Source organism: Chlamydotis macqueenii, chromosome 4, assembly GCF_036417535.1.
Source record: "Chlamydotis macqueenii isolate bChlMac1 chromosome 4, bChlMac1.mat, whole genome shotgun sequence".
In the NCBI taxonomy this organism is placed as follows: Eukaryota; Metazoa; Chordata; class Aves; order Otidiformes; family Otididae; genus Chlamydotis; species Chlamydotis macqueenii.
In genome coordinates this window covers 48,856,231-48,874,367 of record NC_141559.1, presented here as the reverse complement: position 1 = coordinate 48,874,367, position 18,137 = coordinate 48,856,231, and the positions used below count along the sequence as shown (strand labels likewise).

Here is an 18,137-nt window from a genome sequence, read left to right as displayed (position 1 = left end):
CCAAGGACCAGGTCTGGAACGGTCCTCGCCGTAAGGCCGTGTCACAGTGCTTCGTCAAAAGGGCAGTGACAGCCCCAGCGTGCGTGCGTACCAGATACCAGACCACGATTCCCACCTCAGCAGAGGAAAAGCAGGGAGGTGCCGGAGGAGCTGGGCTGAAGGGATTCCCCCAAGATCTCGGGGAACCCTGCTTCCAGCCGTGGGCTTCTGCACCCCGGGCCGTGCCCCCTCGCCCGGGGCTGCCGGCTCCAGCTCTGGGGGGGCTGACACCCTCCCCCTCCCCCTTATTTAGGGCTGGGCGTGGGAGTCATTTCGGTTACAAGCCAAGCTGTGAACAAAATGTAGGATTTCCACATGCAAGCCAGACCTCGAATGACAAAATATTTAAAGGCGCCGTAGGAGCCAACGGTGTCACAGCAGCACCCCACGGCCTTTCCCACCAAAAACCGCCCTGCGCCCAAACCGATCGACAAGTTCCCGGAGACGAAGAGGACGCGGGGCTGAGCCGGGAAGACGGGGCTGGGGGGGGGGGGGGGGGGGGGGTCAGAGGGGGCGCGGTGCCGCGCCGTGCGGTGCCGTGCGGCGGTGACGGGCGCAGCGCGCTTCCGCGCCCCCGCCGCCGCAGCCCTGCCCCCGCCGCCTGCGCGGCCGGCCCGGCCCGGCGGAGAGGCGGGGGGATTTCCAAGCGCCGGCGGCCTCGCCGCTTCCTCTCCTTGTTTTGCTTTCGATCTGGACCTTTCTCCGCCCGGGCGGAGGCAGTTAACTTTTAGTTTTGCTCCCGCGATTATTCAGCGCCTGTTTTCATTTCCATTTCGCGTCCCCTGGCAACGGCGGTAACCTTGAGGAATTACATAAGGGCCGCGGAAACGGGCCGGCAAGGTAATTTTTAATTTTATTTTTATATTTTTTAATTTTTTTAATTATTTTTTTTCCCCGCATTGCTGCTGTTTTCGCCAGCGGGCTGGCGGGGCTCGCGGGGAGATGCCCATCGGTTTAAAAACAAAAGGTTGGGCTGCAGCGGCCGCGGCCGAGCCCCGTTCCGCCGTCGCATTTGGGAAGAGGCACGGAGGTGGTGGTGGGGGGAGAGAAGAGGGCGAGGGGCTGCGGCGGAGATTGGGAGGGGGGTACCCGCTGCCTCCCGGGTGGGGAGCCCCGGCGGGCAGACAAAGGCGGGGGCGTTGGATCTGGAGGGCCGGGGCGCGGCGCGGGCCGGGCCCGGGGCGGGGGGGGGGGGGGGGGGGGCGGCGCACTTGTTGCGGGCTCGGAGGCTGCCGGTAGCCTCGGTAATGAAAGGAGCGTGCGGGGAGAGGAGGGCGGGCGGGGGTCGCGCTGGGGTGGGGGGGGGGGGGCGCTGCCCCTCGGGTGCCTGGGGCCTCGGGGGGCGGGGGAGGGGCGGGCGCGGAGGGGGGCGGGGCCTCTTGAAGGCCCCGCCCCCTCCGCGCCCGCCCCTCCCCCGCCCCGCGAACGGTCCGTTACACAAGCGGCGCGGGAGGGGCTTTCGCGCCTCTGCCCGTCCCTGTTTTCGTCGGGTTGAGGCGCTCGGGGTGGGTGGGGGGTGTCCTGCCCCCGTTGGGGGGTGGGGGGGGCAGCGGCACCAGGGGTGCGGAAGGGTTGTAGCGGGGCCTGAAGGGTCGTGGGGCCGCCGCGGGTGGGTTCTGTGGGAGCAGCGGAAGGAGGAAGTCCTGCGGGGCGCTGCACAGGGCAGGCCGCTGATGGGCGGCGGTGTTTCCTCGCTCCTGTGCAGCAGGCCTTTCCGCCTCTCTATCTCCAGCTAAACACACCTCTGAAAAACAAGCATTTCTGGGTTTCCCCCCCGACACACTCTGTATGATCTGAATGAACCCAGCCTTGGCAAGCGCGTCGCTTGAACGCCTAACGGCCTCCAACCGTGCTCTGCCTTCCCTTTTTTTTTTCAGGAATAGCCTCTTTTCTGGTGGGCAGTGGGCAGCGCTGCTGAGTGGCGTGGTGGTTTGCAGAGGCGCTGCCCTGCTCCACGCCAGAGCAAGTGGAGGGCCAAGGCCTGGACGTCTTCCCCCACGGAAGAAATTTATGAACGGGGGTTTTGTTTGTGTGTAGCGCAGAGGGTCAAATTCCAAGCGTCTCGCAACCTCTGGGGTCAGAGTTGCAAGTGGTTGAAGAATTGGGTCCCTAGGCCCAGGTTCCCAGAGATATTTTTGTCTTTAATTCCTGTTTTGATTATTGTGAGTGCCTAAACAGCAGAGTGTTTCAGACTTATTTATTTAGATGCAGAGCTCAGATAAAGGAATTTCAGAGTGCAGAACTTTGCTCCTGGTTGGTGTATGGTTATAATTTATAGCCCAGCTTACTGTGCTGAGGTCTTGCAGACAGCAGTCTCTTGAACGTAGGAGCGGTTGTAAACTACAGCCTCAGTTTCTGGAGATGAAATAGGTCATGTTTAAGTTTATAGTTATTTTATTTGGGTCTTAATGGCTTTGCATTTAATAACCTTTGTGGAATGCCTGCGTTGGTACCATAAAAAGAGAGTTGAGTAGAGCAGCAACATTTAAATTCACCCTAATGTGGAAAAGGTGACATAATTATAAAAGTAGCAGAATTGATCTGTGAGGCAGATAGTTTCCATCTGAATCGCAATCTTTCTGTGCCACCAGCCCCTTCGGAAACATCAGTGTCCTTCTCTGGCCCCTATTGGTAACGTCCCACAGGGGAATTGCTTCTCGTGCCCCTTATGTGCAGTGGTTCCTTTTCAGTGGTAAATGATGGTGGAAGGTCTGAGAGCGCTGACTGGTTTGACACGATACCGCTTTATCATGGTCGCTGCAGCCCTTCAGCTAGGTACGGGCATGACGAGGTGTCAGCCTGCCGACCCTGATGTTATCCCTCTGAGGCTGAGGGTCCCAGCTGGTCGGTAAAGGTAGATAGAGCGGTCAGCCATTATATTTGACATACATATCTTTGCAGTGCCACCCGGTTACTTGCTGACTACAAAAGTGACAGATTTCAGAAGATGTCAAGTCAGTCTCTTCGAGAAGAGCTGTTCATCGCAGGCCACGTTGCATGGAAAGGGGTAGCTAAGAGGTATGAGAAGTAGCATACAGCCAGTTAGGAAGAGGGGTTAAAGACCCCAGTCCCCGTTGTGTGGAGGTCTTTGATGTGTGGGACCAGGTGGAGTTAGAGAGAGACAGAGTCTTAACACACAGCTGAGAAGATGATACAGAAAAAAAAAGAAGCTAGGATTCAAGAGGAAATGGAATTTTTTTTTTTAACAGAAAGAGTCTACATTAGAAGAATGGGCTTTATGTAAATAAATTTGCAGCCAGGCTATGTATGCCTTAAATTAAAACATATGCTTATTTGTATCTATAAGTTTAAAAACCAAATGGTGGGAAAAAGCTGACAGGTGAAGATCGTAAAGTTTGCCATGACACATCCTCTTTGGAAGAATAGCATCATCCGCATGGTATTAAAACTGGTACTAAAACATCTCCGTGGTATAATACTTGGGAGTACCAGAGGCTTTGTGGAAGCTTAGATGTAGTAGAGACAGACTACAGATGGTATAGAGAGGACAGAGTGGCTTGCACATGCATGAAGTGGTATACTTTCTGTTAAAGAGAAAATAACTGTTTTGGGAAGTAACACAGGACCTCATGAATTGATGTTCTAGGCCTGTGCGGAAAAGTAGAGATTAGGGCTATAAAACGTTTCTGCCCAACCAAAATGTTGACAACAACTGTCGTATATTAAAGGAGAGTAGGGAAACTACGGAAGTAGGAAATACGATGATAATGGGAGGCTTCAGTTGGCCCAGTGTGGGTTATGTCACACTCCAACATGAAATTTGCCCAGGTACTAACTTTTTAGATGCCAAAACCCCCTACTTCCTAGGTGTAGCTTGTAAGGGTACTGTGTGGGTAGCAGCTCTGGACAAGGTCCTGGACAGCAAGAGTTAAGTTCAGAATTTTACCTTAAAAATACCAGCCAGCTATGTCATGACAGTGGTCAAAATATACTGGGACTCAATGTTGCTTCAGGAGCAGTAAAGCCAAGGGTTGTTGTGGCAGTGTTTGATTTTCCAAAGTAAATCTTCATAAAACAAGGAAAAAAATTAATAAAATTATGAGAGGCAACCAAATGTGTAAAATAATCACAGGTGACATGTAATTCTTCAAAGACTCTATAGTAAAGGCTCAGAGTAGTTGCATGGCATCTATCAGAGGTACCAAAACAGCTGAGCAGGCTGACAAGCGAAGTAAAGGAGCTCAGCAGAAGTAGAAAGACACCTTTCAAAAGTTAAAGCTTTGTCTCCAAGTGGGAAAGGTGGAAAAGAATATAAAATCTGTGTTAAACACAGTAAGGTAGGCCAAAAAGAGTCATGGAACAAGTTGCTAAAGGCATGAAAACAATTAGTAAATCCTCTTTGGAATGCATCAAAAGCAGGAAGCCTGCTGATAAGTGATCCATGCATAGAAGGAGTGCCCAAGGAAGACTGCAGAAGAGTGAAACAGATTCTTTGAGCCTTGCTTCACTGAGGAAGAGTTTAAGGAGATTCCCTTGCAGGAGGCTTTTTCTTTTTTTAAGGAGTGAGCATGTTGGAGGATTTTCTCCAACTGAAGTGTCTGTAAGAGGGGATATCAGAATGAACCATTGAGAAGGATGAAATAGATGGCAGGAGGTGATACTTTTTGAAGAGTTTTGGAGGAACATAAAATATGGAATTGCTGGTACGCTGCCTGTTGTGTGTAACTTGTTGCGTAGGCCTGCCTTGGTGCTCCAGGAATAGAAGGTGACAAATGAGCTGTCAGTTTGTTAAGGTTTCTGAGGAGACTGAGAACTCCAGGGTGGTCATTTTTTGTTTGCTTGCTTGTTTGTTTGCCAGGGATTAGTAAATGGGATTAGGGAACACGGCTATAAATGTCATTCATTGACAAAGACAAGGCCTGACTTTCATTGAGGAGGAGTTGTGAGTCATGAGTCTTCTGCAAGTTCTCTGAAGGCACTGCTGAGCTGTTGTTGAGGTCTGGTTGATACAGTCCTTCTTAAAGCAGCGCCAGGTTCAAAGTGGGATCAGATTGCTCCGGTCATGGTTAGCTTGCTCAACGAAAGGAGGTTGCCAGTTGCCTTCTCCAAGAGTCTGACCAGGGTCTGTGCTGTTCGACGGGTGGAGGAAGGGATAGGTAGTGATGTGACAAGTTTGCTGGTTGTATTAACTCACTTGGAGCATGGCAATCCTAAAGGCTGAACTGCAAAGACTGGAGAAGGATGTCATATTTAAAGTCCAGATATAAGTTTGCAAATGAAATTCAGTACAGACCAATGTAAGTGTAATGCACATGGAAAGGAACGTGATCTTAACTTTCTGTACACAAAGATGAAGTTTGAACTGGCTTTTTATTCAGGAAGAGATCATGCAACACAGATAATACTATGAAAAAATAAGCTCTGTGCCCAGGCGTGGCTAAGAAAGGAGAGGGCAGATTAGGAATTGCTGGGAAAGAATAAAAAAAGAGATAGAAAATGTCACCAAGGCACTATAAATCTGTGTGGCTTCCCTCTGATGAATAGTGTTAACAATTTTTGTTCCCTCATCTCAAAAATGATGTTGTGAAAGTTGATGGGCCACAGAGAAGGGCATCAAAGATGATCAAGGGTATGAAAGAGTTTTTGTGAAAGAGTAAGTAGCTGAGAAAAGAAGTGACTGAAGAGGATGTTGGGATATTCTTTAAAATAATTACTGAAGAAAGCAAATAGGTAATAGATAAGATGAACACGAACTAAAATAAAACAATTGGGACGCAGCTTCAAAACAACAGAAGGTGTTTGTCCTGCATTACATAAATTGTGGTGCTCCTGGCCACTGCCTGTATGTGAGGAGTTTACGTGGGTTCACAAGTGATTAGGCAGTATGTGGGAGAGAAACTTGCTGTGCATCTTAGCAGTCACAACAGTTCAGTATCAAATTTTGAGCACTGACTGCCCTCAAAGAATTACTGCAGAAGCTGATCAAGAATTATTGCTGAAAACTGCAAGTAGAAACCTTTTGCACTGAGAAGCATAAGCTATGGTCCATTTGCAGGTAACACAGAGAGGCAAGACCATGTATTGCCCTTTGTTGTGTGAATAGTGTGGCATAAGATCTTGAGCAACTTCCACCAAAAAAAATCTTTCTGTGATGATCCTGTTTAATTTGCGCTGGTTACCCCCGGACTTGTTAACCTGACACAAGTTACAGTCAAGGTTAAGTGCATCCCATATGCATTTAACATTGCACAGGAGTGGTACCCCAGCAAAATTCCTCTGATGTTTGGCGGATTAGAACCTCAGCTTATATTTTGTGGATCTTGTATTGAAAGTCATGGTCCATTTCTAGGCAAAGAAGTAAAACTAATCACGTGTTACTGTTACTTATCTCTGTGACTCGTTTGTAAAGATTGCCCTTTTGAAACTCGATTCTTCAAAGGCCTACGCTGATTGTGATATTGAGGGCATAAACCATAAGGCAGTGTTTACAGAAGTTTTATTATAGCTTATGGTGCTGTAAACTGTGATTAGCGTAAAGCGTTTTCTCGTTTGTCCTTTGAGATCACAGGTGCGAGAGCAAAGCAACAAATAAGCAAGCTGAAAAGATTCTGGGTACAGTGAATGAGAGGAACAAATTTATTAAGTTGCATCTTCCTCGTGTATGAATGACACTAAGGAAAAAAATAATGCGGTGTAGTTAAATAATTTTCCCTTGTTTTTTTTTCCAGAAGTTTTGTTGGAACTGTATGAAGGTTCTTTCTTGTATTGGCTATGTGTGAAGTCTTGTGTTGTGATTAAAATGAATTAAAATAACCAGTAAGAAAAATTGGAATCAGCAATTAATAGTTATTAAGAGCTAGTGGAAGGGAAAGCATGTTAACAGTTAGTAGTTTAATGTCTGCATGTGTATATATATGTGCACACATAGATATCTACATATATATAAAAATATAAAATTAGATGTTTTGTATATAGCATAATTAATACATTGTACAGCATGCATTTCTTACTGATAGACTGTAAAACAGTTTTAAAACTTGCTCTTCCAGTTAGTGCTGGATGTGTTTTCAGTTTCTTGGAAGTTGATGAAAAATTGCTAGTTTTTTGAATGAGCTAGGGAAAAAAGAAAGAAATGGTAAGCAGTGAAGTAATGTTTGGTTTCTTAATGTGTAATATGTTGCAAGCCTGGCTTTGTGTATATTGGGAATCTTCTGACCCCTTTGTTTGCTTGAGGGCAGATTGCAGCAAATGTACAGCAGTCTTTTGTACAAGGCAGATGTTTTATCTTGTTGCAGCTTGGACACGGGCATCCAGGAGCAAATCCGCTTGCGTGTGGCATATTGTGTCACCCAAGATACAGAACTAAGTTCTAACTTTAAATGATTTTAACGTTTGGTTGTTGCTATATTGATTGTTAGCTTTCAGGGTGAGCTTGGAAGTAATAACTTCCATCTTCTTGGCCCTTGAAGAGTGGAGCAGATTATGATTTGATAGTTTTTCAGCTAACCTTTACGGGTTTGGTTTGTAGCCCCCAGCATATCTAGTGTTAGGAATGGAGTTAAGCTGTGGCAAAAGCAAAAGCCTCCTTTAGTTTGAACTGCACGTGACAGTGGATGTTGTGTAACCATTTATCTTTTGCTTAAATTATTGTCAGTACTTTTAAATTTAAGGACTTACAATCTTAACGTCAATACAGCACAAAAGAAGGAAGTATTGCTTACGGTTTGTTTTAAGAAAGTCTGGAAGTGTGGTTAAGTTCTGCTTTTTGATGTGTACGGAGGGATGTATGTGACTTGAGGGGCTTGAGGAGTGCACGGAAGACAAAGCTTGTACTGTAATATTCCTGTCAGTACTGGGCATTGCTTGGCAGCGTTATAGGCTCTCACAGCTTTATCCTAGCAAGATAATGCCTTAATTCTCTAATAAGTTCAGGTAGCAGTAAGTTTACATCTTTATGTGCATTTCGGGCCTATGTATAACATGCATTTGGTGCATGATGTGGGCTTTTGTGCATTCGGTGTGCTGGCTGCTCTTTTAAGGTGTTTCATTGAATCATGTAAATGTGCATGTAAATGCACAAATGTGCATATAAAATGCAACTGAGAGGTGAATCCAATGGAAAATACTAAAGTACTGAATTTAATTGGATGTGGCATATAAATTTGTAAAATAAAAATCAAACACCTCCTACCCCCAAACGCATTCCATAATTGTGACAGCATCTTATAAACTTTATCTAAAATAAAAATAGTTCCATACTAGGAAAAAAGGCGGGATGGGAGACTAATGTTTTTGAATTACTGAACGCTTTCCTGCGTTCAGTAGGAAATCTCAACAGGGTTATGTGAAAAAGATGAAAGCAAAACTTGAGGATAAAATTGAAACCAAATATAAACAAAAGTGAAACCGACTCCATTGGTTTTAATTTCCCAGTTGGCAAAAATGAAAGAAAAAACACAGAGCAAAGAAGCATGAGAGCTGAATTTGAAAAATAATTTCAATTTTATTATTAATTTAATTTGCTGGTAAATTTGACTTCTGCATGACAGTACTCCTTTAGCAGTCTATGCAGTAGGGGGTAGGAGTTGCCCTCCTTGGCTTATCTGGGTACCATTTTTCCCACCCAGTGGTCTGGGCGACGGCTGCGCAGCAGCATCTTCTAGAGTCACGGAAGTAAGGTTTTGAAATGCTGTGGCAAATGCGTACAGAAAGTACAGTGGAAGTGATGACATCTGCTATGATGAAAATGAGTCATTCATCTGGTAGGTGCACTTTAAATTTATTCATGTTGCGATGTGAATTGCTAATAGGATCAGGTATAAAATATGTGGTGGGCTTTTCTTTTTGCTTCCCCCATCTTTGGGGTTGTCCACTTAGATCTGGGTCAGAACAACGGTAACCGAAAGATATTATCTGATGTCAGCTTTGCTGATGACGTTAAATGACTGCAAATGGTTTCCCTCCATTTTCACAGATCAGTCAGCAGCTAGAAGGTCCTTTTTGACTTTGAGAAGTAGCTGGTGAATATGTCTAAAGATGGTCAAACATTGGGTGGCTGTGGAATCTCAAATAAATATCCTTCTCATACGAAGAGACACATGCTCCTGAGCTATATTGACCAAAATGTTGGTTGAGTCTTGAGGAGAAGCTTGGACAATTGCCGCTCTGCTGAAGCTGTATTAGGGTGAAATGAAAAACTTACAGTTCCAGAGGTCTAATTCTCACACATTTGCAAACATTGCACTTGAGCATATTAGAACTAAATTCTTTGGATGCCGAAACTGTTCTAGAGATTTGAGATTGATGAGGGAAGCTGATGAAGATTGTTTAGTTTAATAATATTTATCCAGCTTAGATGAGAAATGAAGATGAGTTCAGTGGTCTCATTCTAGCTCAGTAGTATTTTAGGAAACTTCCAAGACAGAAATAGCTGCTGCAGATCAGAAATTGAGGCCGTCTCATTGCTGTTGGTCTGTGGTCAACAAAAAAACTTTTAAATTAAGAGCACATTTTGTAACCGATCCTATTAACTATTCATATCTCAACATGAAAATGAGTTAAGATGTTCCCATTATGTCCTGTGGCAGTGGAAAGAGTAGCATTTTTATAAAAAGAATAATTGCATCATACTGTTTCAACAAGTGTCAGTATTAAGCATTTAGTGCTTAGCACTCTTTAGGCACAAACCTTTAAAATGTATGCATGAAAGAAAGACATTTCTCTGTTAAATTCTCCAGTGTCAAGTGGTAAAGTGGTATCTCTGCAATAACTAATTCAATTTTATTTTTTTTTGTGCTCAACACATCTGCTTCTTTCATGGTGCTATTTTTGTAACTGTAAATAAGTGCATGTGACAGACATGTTTCCAGCTCCCAGTGTGGATGATTCAGAGGATCCCAGCCCCCAAGTTTGTGCCCGCTGTGGTCTGTCTGTAAAACCTTTCAGTAAGTGGGAGAGCATTTTTTACAAATCCGAAATAGCATATACTTTTCTTTAATACCTTCTATTGCATGTAGAGGAGAAACTGCTTTATGGAAAGGACAGATTGTGGTGCTTGCTGTGAGGTTAAGCGGAGGTAGTTTATGTCTCTTGCTCTCGGTTCTGGGTGCTGCGCTAGCGATGAGAAGTTGGTAGCAGAAGTGTAGGTGTGGGTTAGCTATTAACTTCAGTGGCAGAAACTGCCCTTGCCCAGACAATAAAACGAAAGCTTTAAGCAAATATTAAATCGCACTTTATTGTAGTGTGCAAATAGTTTTTGCTGCGTGTTGCAGAACAGTATGTTATACAAACAAAGGTAGCTGTGAGAAACAAGCCCAATCCGAGCAAGGTGGATTACATCAGGTGCAGGTCACTGCTGGCAAACGTGAAAACTCTTCCTTGAACACATTTCTCGGTGTTAGCTGTCTGGAATAATTTTTCTGCCTCTCTGAGTGCCTCTAAAATGCCATTGTCTTCTCCGCAGTCCTTCCTGAGCCTCACAAGCCACCAGTGTGGGAACACTGAGATTAAGGACCTTTGTTTTACAATGGCTACTTTTCTTATATATAGCACCCTATAAAGCACTGACCCTGTACTTAGGCAGAAGAATGCTAGATGGGACATGGAGATGAAGTCTGCCCAGGCTTTAAAAAGTAATTTTAGAATTTAAGATCCTGATCTTGCAGATACTTGCATGTGTGATTTTCCACTGCTTTCAGAGGGACACATGTAGGAAACATGTTGTACTTGTTAAAAGTTTTAGGGATGTCTGCTGTAAACCTCGTCACAGAGCATGTAAGAGCACGTTGCTCTAACAGAGTCATGGAGAGACTAAAAAAAATGCTCTTGAGTTGCATCAGTATGATAGAAGTGATTCTTGATAATTGTTTGAGCTTTAATAGCCTTCTTGTTTTCATCAGGCTGGAAAATTCTTTATGAATCAGATGTCAAATGCTGAGTTTTCCTGACAGCTTTCAAGAAAGCACAGGGCTTGCCTTCCCTGGAAAATGACTGACACAGCTAAACAGCAGCAGCTATTATGTGTGGGTTTTCAGGAGTGGAGTCATGTGTGAGCGCTTAATTCCGGAATAAAATTGATTTATTAGGGGATAACTGCTCCCCAACGCAAGGAATTAATTATTCCCTGACAACCATGCCAACAATTTTCTTGTTGTAAACAAGCCCTTCCTAAACTTGTCAGAGTGAAGTACAGCTCTACTACTGAAAAGTCACCACTGTCTCTCTGGTAGGCAGCTCTTGGGGGAAAAATAGTTAGACAACCTGGATACTGAAGACAAGACTTGAGCAATCATCGGACATGCAACAAAGCTTAGGAAGGAACTAAATCAATTAAAATGTGCGGCTGCATTTGAGACTCCTGGAGGAGGTAGCAGAGGAAGAGTTTTCTGTAATCACATGCTGTTGACGTCGTCCTGATGCCACCAGAATCTGGCATCTCCATCTTCACTCCAGGCAAGACCTGGGAAACAAATGAAAGAAACCCCCAGGAAACAGAAGTATTCCTTTAAAGCTGAAAGTAAGCAATCATTCTGTATTGTCAGCAGACTTGCAGACCTTCATATGTGTGCAGATGATTGTCGTGGCAGGGATGCTGTGGAGGTGATCTTTAACAATCTATTTGTTAGAAGCCTGGGCCAAGTTCCCAGCTGATGTAAGTTGCTGTGATGCCAGAGAAGTGAATGGGCTCAGCCACAGACATCGTGTTGTTCAGCCGTTATGAGAATATTCAACATAGGAGCCTGCACAAGGGAAATTTTATTGTGAGTATTGAGCGGTTGAAGCGTTGTTTCATTACGGCTAAGTCCAGAAGCGAATAAAACAGCCTTCTGGTTCTGTTGTATTAAAATAAGATGGCCTTTTTTCAGTGCACTTCTGCCTTTAATGATGTCTGAGATCACTGCGAAATAGCAACTCATGTCTTTGCTGCTGAGGGAGAATAAGCTTTGCATGGAAACCCAAGGAAAGAGTCTGTTTTGATGTGTAATGTCTGAATCCCAGCCAGGGCATGTTAACACCCTTTGGGTGGAACAGAAATGATATAGGGCTGATGAAACACGCTGTATATACAGTATGAGTTCCCATTGTATGTTTTCCTGGGCATGTTTATCATACAGTCTGTAATGCTGATTTCAATACAAGTTTGAGGTATTTGCTGCCTTTGTTTTGCTGTTTTGTTTTGGTTTTTTTTTTGGTTTGGTGGTTTTTTGGGGGTTTTTTTTTAATGTTTTTTTTTCAGGGAATGTTGGGTTGATTAGGGTGTTCTTTGCCCTCTGTCCTTTGAGGATTCAAGGACTTTTCTTCCTTCTACCTTTGTGTGTCTTTCTTGGGTGCACCAGCATGAGAGGAGTGCATGCTGAATGCTTCCCTGCTTCTCCATCTACCTGGCACTTCTCTACGGCTTGAGGTGGGCACAATCTGGCCCCTACCAAGCAAGGGCTTGGGAAGTTGGGTAGCTGTTGCTAGCTTGAATCCATTGTGCAGCAGTCTGAGCTTTCCCTTTACCAGCCATGGACCTGTTGTAGCCCGGCCATGTTTGATTTGGGAATCTAGGGAAAGAGGTGAAGACTTGCTCGTTAGTGGCCTGTACAGGTTCTTCCTAATGGCCAGGCCGTGCCTTACACCAGCCTGCCCAGGACCCACGCCCTCCCATGCTGCCTGCTGTCCAGTTCTTGGCTTTCTGGCCTGTCTTGATGGAGTTTCCTCCTTCCTGCCGGCACCTGAGCAAATAAGATACCACCTTTCCTGCCCGCAGTGAATTATTTTTCTTGGTGATGGACAGGAAGGATATAGCACGCTCATGGCGTCTTTGCTGCTGCCGCCAAAGTCTTAGGAAAGAGCAGGAAAAATGCTGCCATTGCTACAGCGTGAGTCAAGCATTAGAGCCAACGCAGGAGCAGGGTCTGTGGAGCCATCGGCCACAGGGTATGCTTTAAGAGAGCATGAGGCAAGAGGTGCTTAATGATAAGCAAAACAGGGCATCACTGAGAGAGTATTTTTAAGGAACAAAAGAGGCACCATGACATGCAATTAAAGGACCAGAGAGGGTAGGTTTTGCTGTCTAACTATCCATGAATCCAGAAAGTCTGTTATAGGAAGCAAGGAAACACATAAAAACCGTATCTGTTTTCAACACCAAGAGCGCCAGGATTTTGTTTTTAACCTTTGGCCCTTGTACCTCTGAGAATGACAATGCCCACTTTTCCTCCTTTACGAATCCTACTTTAATTACCTGGTTTGCTATTGGTTCCAAAAAAGTTATGGATATTTGCATGATTTGGGGTTATCATAAAGAAGGCATGTTAATTCTGCTTCCACAGCATCAGTGGTGAGATTCTCCTCTTCCTGCTGGATGGGAAGTGCACTAGGCAGAGCTCTGTCACCCCACGGGCTGCAGGCAAGGGGATTTCAGGTGTCTGAAATTGGGGCAGCTGGGTAAAATGAAGTTCAGTTGTCTGAGTTTCATTGCCAATCTCACATTTCTGAAGTATTTCTGAGCAAGTGAGGCTAGCAGGTTTTCTTAGCCAGGGAGAGTCTCTATTCCTCTGACGAGCTTGACTTCCAAGCAGGGCTTTGATCAAAGTTCGTACGGTTAAACATGTACTTACCTTTGAAAGGGGCATCCTCAGCGGAGCAGTTGAAAAAGGTGGTCCTATTTGCAAAATCCTATCTGAAGGCAGAGTCTAAGCTGTGAGCAAGGGACAGAATTTTGTTCCAAGTACTGTTCCTTAAAATAAGATCATGTTTCCTTGTATCCTGGAACAGTCTTGGCATGGGGACAAATACAGAACCCAGTTCTCTGAATCCTAAAATTAGCATATGGTCTCATTTCAGCATATCTGTTTGGTCACATGGGATGATTGATGCTTTTCTGAACTACATCAGCATTAGCAAACAAAGGGAATACTTTAAAAGTTTATCAGCAAAGTGCAAGTACAAGATAACTTTAAAAAAAAAATATCGTCAGTTCTGTATTGCAGAGAAAAGAGAAATAGATACCGTGCAGTATTCTGCACAAGTCCTCTGGAGAACAGATGTTTGTTCGCAGCTCTGGAGAAAGGCTGTGACCTGCTCCACAAATGCACCTCAGAGTGTCTTATCCCACCTTACCTTCTCATAACCATTAATAACATTTCCATATACTGGCAAATCTTTTAACTGGGTACTTTGTGATGGGGAAAGAGGAATTATTTTGTCAGATTTAAAAAAAAAATCTTTCCGTAGAATATATTTAAAAAAAAAAGTGTGGGCGTAGAGTAGCTTGTGTTTTTGGGATAACCTTTGTGCCTTTTCAGTTATCCTGATGCTGTCAGAGGGAGCGAAACCGAAGGGAAGAGAACATCTTGTACTGCTCAGATTTAATGCCTGCCATGCCATTGCTTTCACTTTCTGTCTACAGCTGCCGTAATTCTAGTGAAGTGCTCTTCATTCTCACAGGTTACACTTTCTGTATGGCAGGAGTGTTATCTCTGTCAGGGAAAAAACAAAAGTCAGACTCACTAGAATGTTTAACAGAGAACAGGGAGAATGACAAGCTCTTTATTGAACATTATGGAGTGAAAGTGTTTATATGTATATGTAGATTGCAACCATCACTTACATCTTTTCTAATGTCTCTTTAAAGATGAATAGCTCTTGAAAACAACTAATATTTTTCTAGTATCTCTTTAAAAATAAATGAGTGCTGTGAGTTTCTTTCTGAAGAGTCTTGCATAAAGAATCTTAGAAAAATACATCTTGCGAAGTAGTATAGAGCTGAAGTTCAGTATGATTTTTTGCATCTCAGGGATGCTGTGGTGACAGCTGCCTGCTCAATGCCCTTTGTGTGACTACTCCTAAAAATGTTGTTGTATCCCTGCTTCCCTGTTACACCATTGTGACTCTTCTTTGAGCTCTGTGTGTCCTAGGAAGTTGGCTTGCATGCTTCACGCCAGGCTGCGGGTGTGATTCTCGTGTAGAAAGGTCTTTTTCAAGTGCACCATGCAATATCGGGAGCAGTGTTATTGACGGGCCTCCCCCCAGTCTCCCTGTTCCTAACTGGGTTATGCTGGCCCGGCTTCAGCAGATCCCATGCTGTCTGCCCTCCACAGCACTCTTCCTCCGAGTCACGTCTGCAGAACTAAGACGGTTTATAGCTTGTCAGGGGATTAGCCTCCACCATATTTTTGCGCTATCTAGTTGTAAAAGAAAGGCTGAACTGACTGTAGGACTAGCACAAATAGTACAGTAAATCAACCTTCAAAAAAGGTCAAAATAATCCTGTGGCGTCAGCACATCTGTGGGCCGTGCCTCTTGCATGGGCCTTGGCTCCTCACAGGCTCCTGCTGGCCTCCCCTTCCAGGCAAATGCCGTTGAGTTGGGGTTCATGTCTCACATGCTTGGCGCCTGTTTGGGAATAGTTTTATTGACGTCTTAATGTCTGTCGACACATTTAAGTTCCCACCACCAAAAAGGCAGCCACCCCTGACTACGGCCCCCTTTAAGAAAGGCAGGTGATAAAAATGGAGGAAAAAAAAGGGAAATGATACTCACACTGCTACCAGCCTTAGTACATTTGTAGGAGTTATGGCTATAAATTGTGGCTCTTGAAGGCTGGCTGTCTTTGACAGTTCTGTGGGTGTTTTCTGAAGACATCAGGCTTTCTTTTCTGCAGCATATGCTCTTAGAGGAGCACAGGGTGTGTTTTGATGAGCAGAAGCATGCTGTGCTTACCCCTCTGTGAAAAATGTTCCGCTAGAAGATACCCACCATTCCCTCCAGCTGGACATCATTGCAGGTTATTTTGAGCTGGGTTTGGTTTTACTTTCAGATAAACACATCTTGGGAGCCACTCCTCCCTCCTCACAAGCCAAACCTATTTTCTGATTGCCTCAGATGAATTTGCGTTGGTGTGGGCGATGGATGCGAAGGTGTGTGCTGACAGCTGCAGGTGCTGATCCCAGAGGAGTCCCAGGGTGCTGAGAAGGAGATGAGCGCAGCAGCATCTGCAGGGGAGCAGCTGGGGAAGTCCCTGGGGGCGTGGGAGGGGAGAGACGGTGCCGTTTTGAGCAAGAACAGCTTCCTTGTAGTAGCAATGTTGGCAGCTTTCTCGTCTCCTGAAATGTGTTGCTTTTGCACAAAGGCAGCTTCTGTTTTTTCTGCATTGTCTGTCCCAAGTGGGATTCGTTGCTGCTGCCTTCAGGATGACTTTTCTGCCTTCTGTCTAATTTGTTCATTCAGATGGGCTTGAAATTTGTCTTAGGGGCTCATTACTGAGAAGACGAGTCCCACTGCTAAATGGGAGCACTCATATATTGAATGCTGAAGATGATGCACAGCGTTTCCAGGAATTGTCTCAAAGTGCATGTGTACTTAAAGATATCTTACAAAGAAATGCATCTAAGATGATTGTTGCATTTACTTGTTTCTTCCTTGACAGATGAATCAAAATTTGGTCGCATTTTTAGTACATTGCTCTTTGCATTTTTCGGCTTTGACCCAATGTGTAGTAGGGGAAGATGGCACACAGCTCGTTGTATGCACTCTTCAACCTGGATGGGAATTGCTGGTGCCAGGCGGAGGGGGCCGCAGCAGCATGGCCAGCTGCTTGCCACCATCCTGGGCACCGAAAAAGCTGCGCTCACGTCGCCCAGAAAACAGCTTCCCTCTTGCACAGAGAGGGGATTTGAACAAGGGCTCAGCTTCTGTCAGGTTCTGGGGTTGGCTGTTTTTTTTTTTCATTTCTGACACGAACCTGAAAGGGAGCTGAGCAGTTGCAACCATTTTCTGAGCTATTTTAGAAACTCGTAGTCACTGGAAAAGGCTGTGACTGAAGCACAAGTGACCAGCTCCCCACAGTAGTGAATAAAATATCGATATGTTTGGTAAGAGATCAGTGTGAGCACGGCTGCTGGTAAATTCTCTAAACACATCAAAGAGCCTTATTGTTGCACTCGGGTTTTTATTCCTTATTAGTTTCAGGAAATACATGTCCTCAGAGCAATGAGAGGAAACTTTGAACGTTTTTCTTCCTCTTCTGCTGGGTGTGGGCTTGGTACTGCCTAATTGTTAGTCTGTGTGATGCCTATACTCCCATAGGAAGCAAGAACAAACCCATTTACATTTGTGTCATTGCTGTGTGCTTTCAAATATGTGGCCTACTCATTTTTTTTCTTTCTCTTTTATATTTTTTTTTAAGATCAAAGGTGACAAGTATAGCAGAGCAGAGAAGTTGAGAATGATGCAGAGAACACAGATGTGAAGAACAAAGGAGAGAGAAAGGAGCTAAGCTCGGTGCAGAGGGGAAGAGGAGAAGCAGCAGCCTAAATGCAAGTACTTGAACATGGAAATGATGGGTTGCAGGCTGCTTAACCGGAGTTTAACACAGTGTTTTAATTTCATCTAGTGCCGATGGGTGCTTTCAGAGCAGTGCCTGAGATGGGTTAATGTTTTTAAAATTTTCTACCTTGAGTTCAAGACTTTGGACTCTTATGTCAATAATTTACAGCTCTGAACAGGGAAGTGCCGTCGAGGTCACGTGTGTGTGTGTGTGTGTGTGAGAGAGAGAGGGGAAAAAAAAAAGAAGTCCGTTTGAGTTGTAACTGAGTAATACAGTGTGGTGTGGTGTAGCTGAGGGGGCTGTAAAGCACGCACTTCCTAGCTAAGCTGTATCAAAATGTTAAATAGCAGCTAAAAAATCAGTGACTGGATTGATAAGAGAAAGCTGGAGGGAGGGGGTCAAACTACTCAGCTGGAACCAAAGTGCTCTGATAAATTGCTGTGGTGTAAAATGTATTTTTCATCATTTTAGTCAGTTTATGGGACAGAAACAGCTATTTGAAAGCGCTTATGTTAGCAGGTGGAAGATTTTAGCTAGTACAGTGATGCCTCCTGCATGTGAATTTTTTTGGTTATGTTTTTTTTTTTCCAGCAAAAAAAGGTCTTGTGCAAATGCAGGTATGTGGGCCAAAAAGAGGTCTGCTCCGGAGCGTAATTGTTTTTCCTTTGTGGCCTCTAGTATCCCGCCTGTATCAGCAGGCAAGCTTTTACCAATATGATGTGTCTTCTTCAGGTGGAGGTTTTCCTAATCCAGGTGTGCCAGAAGAGTGTTTTCTGCCATAGAGGAGGCTTTAGCATCTCAGTTGCTCTTAGAGCAGGCCCCC

General features: G+C 44.7%; 1 protein-coding gene across 2 annotated transcripts in view; it reads left to right on the top strand.

Moving 5' to 3' along the window:
- The first annotated feature begins 619 nt into the window (after nt 1-619).
- Nucleotides 620-18,137, top strand: part of IRF2 (interferon regulatory factor 2) — a 41,947-nt gene continuing 24,429 nt past the window's right edge. The window contains exons 1-2 of one of the 2 annotated variants that reach the window (XM_086746781.1): nt 620-879; nt 17,174-17,303. The gene's annotated coding sequence lies outside the window, so the exon portion shown is untranslated. Of the gene's footprint in view, nt 880-8,740; nt 8,763-17,173; nt 17,304-18,137 lie in introns of those variants that run through there. The other variant, XM_086746782.1, reaches the window with a different exon arrangement.